Source organism: Octopus bimaculoides, chromosome 5 (assembly GCF_046866305.1).
Source record: "Octopus bimaculoides isolate indiv1 chromosome 5, ASM4686630v1, whole genome shotgun sequence".
In the NCBI taxonomy this organism is placed as follows: domain Eukaryota; kingdom Metazoa; phylum Mollusca; class Cephalopoda; order Octopoda; family Octopodidae; genus Octopus; species Octopus bimaculoides.
Genome location: NC_142932.1, coordinates 70,152,371 through 70,154,870, shown reverse-complemented (window position 1 = coordinate 70,154,870; position 2,500 = coordinate 70,152,371). Strand labels below are relative to the sequence as shown.

General features: G+C 34.7%; 1 protein-coding gene across 8 annotated transcripts in view; it reads left to right on the top strand.

The window, feature by feature from the left end:
* LOC106868231 (dopamine receptor D2) overlaps nt 1–2,500 on the top strand; it is a 1,508,130-nt gene that overhangs the window by 1,453,332 nt on the left and 52,298 nt on the right. The window lies entirely within an intron of this gene.

The window sequence follows — 2,500 nt, the reverse complement described above, 5'->3', positions numbered from 1 at the left end:
ATATATATATATATATATATATATATATATATATATATATATATATATATATGTATGTATGTATGTATGTATGTATGTATGTATGTATGGATGTATATATATATATATATATATATATGCATATATATATATATATGTATATATATATATGTATATATATATATATATATATATATATGTATATATATATATGTGTGTATATATGTAGATATGTATGTATATATATATATATATATATATATATATATATATATATATATATATATATATATATATATATATATATATATATATATATATATATATATATATATATATTTATATATATATATATATATATATATATATATATATATATATATATATACATATGTATATATATATATATGCATATATATATATGCATATATATATGTATATGTATATATATATTTATATATGGGAGAATGTACGAAAAAACAACAGACGAGGACAGGTGGTGTAAATAACAAAAGGATGTATTAGTATGACACTCGGGAATACGGAAAGTCTTTGACGTTTCGAGCTACGCTCTTCAACAGAAGGAATACGGAGACAAGGAGAAAAACACGGAGAAAAAAAATTGAATAGTGTTCAGTCAACGGTCAATATATATATATATGTATATGTCAAGTCGCTCTTGAGTGCTACTGACACCATGTAGTCCAGTACAACCTGTTTCATGATCGCGTTGTCGGCGACTAAACTGGCAACTCCATCAGGCTTGCTTTGTGGGTGGGTGCTTATTGAACACACTTCGGGACAAAAATTAAGATTCGTTAAAGGGCGGAGGATCTACAACGCACTCATCAACCATACAACTACGTGTGTTTGTGGAGTGTTTGTGTGTATGTATTGCATATATTTCATTTTAAACTCTGTGTGCATGAGTGTTATATATATTGTATGTGTGAGTGTGCATATTGTATATTGTGTTTTAAATTGTATATATTGTATGTCAATCTCATGTATTCCATATCATATATTTCATGTATAAATTGTATATTAATATTTTTATATATTGTACGTTTTTTTATCTATTTAAAAAATGTTATTTATTAATAACTTTTTTTATCCAGCCTATGGCTGTATCTTTTACGGGGGCATAGAAATAATCAGACTTAATACCCGATCGTGCGGTTAAACCATTAGGAGTGAAGGACCCTAGCATTTGTTAGGGCATCCTTCTTGGAGAAGGCAACACAGGTAACTGGGATAACTCCGACATAATACCTGCGGTTCAGTGGTTACTGATGATGTTGACTTGTTCTTTTCGGGTTATGGCTGCTGTTGCTTAGTGAATGGGATTGACTCAGTGCACAGCAGACCATCACTTTAAAACAATTCTTCTGGCACAGGTATTGCACGATAACAACATTGATTGATTGATGATTGTTGATAGTGCTATGAGTCTCAACTGAATGGCTGGCTGTAGCCTTAAAAAGCAAACAATCAATGATGTACCAACACAGTATAGAAGTAAATGGCAGTAAGAACTCTGGAACCACATCACATGAAAGAGCCCGGCAGGGGCTCCAGACTTCACAGACTGAACCCCGCCGTCATCGTGCTACTGTGATAGAACCAAACAAAATATTGAATATTGTCTGTTGGAATGTACGGACATTGCTTGACCACGAGTCCTCAGAATGCCCTGAACGAAGGACTGCTCTTGTTGCAAAGGCGCTTCGACGCTATGATCTTGACATCGTTGCTGTATCGGACGCGAGATTAGCTGGAAACGGTCATCTTACAGAATCGTGTGGAAAATATACATTCTTTTGGAAAGGCAGAAATGAAGTGTTCAGAGGAGAGTGTGGTGTGTCTTCGCTGTTAAGCCTACTCCTGTGGACAATTTGGAAGAATTCTCATTCGGGATTAACGAGCGTCTTATGTCCATAAGAATTCCTTTGTTTAAAGGAAATTATGTGACCTTGGTGAGTGTGTATGCTCTAACTATGATGAAAAAGTTTTTTTCTACCATGCTTTGAAGGGCATTATAAGAAATATCCCTCGGGCAGACAAAGTCATCGTACTTGGTGACTTTAATGCTAGAGTGGGTAGGGATTTTAACAAATGGACTATTATTGGAAAGCATGGAGTGGGAAAGTGTAATAGTAATAGTATGCGTCTGCTGCAGATGTGCGAGGAGCTGCGTCTGTGTGTTACCAATACCATCTTTCAACAAATGAATAAGTTTAAGACCACATGGACGTACCATGCATCTAAAGATTGGCACATTCTGGATTACATCCTTGTTAGGGTGCGTGACAGACGAGATGTGCAGTGTGTTCGTGTCCTTCGTGGGGCTGAGTGTTGGACTGACCACCGCCTGATACGTGCAAAAGGGAAATTAATCACAAAACGCAAAATCCGGGCTGCAGGTATTACCCTGCCAAAATGACTGAATGTTGTTCATCTTAGGTGTAATAGTGTGGGTTCGAGGCAGAAGCAAGGAAAATGCCCCTTGTATTTGAATACT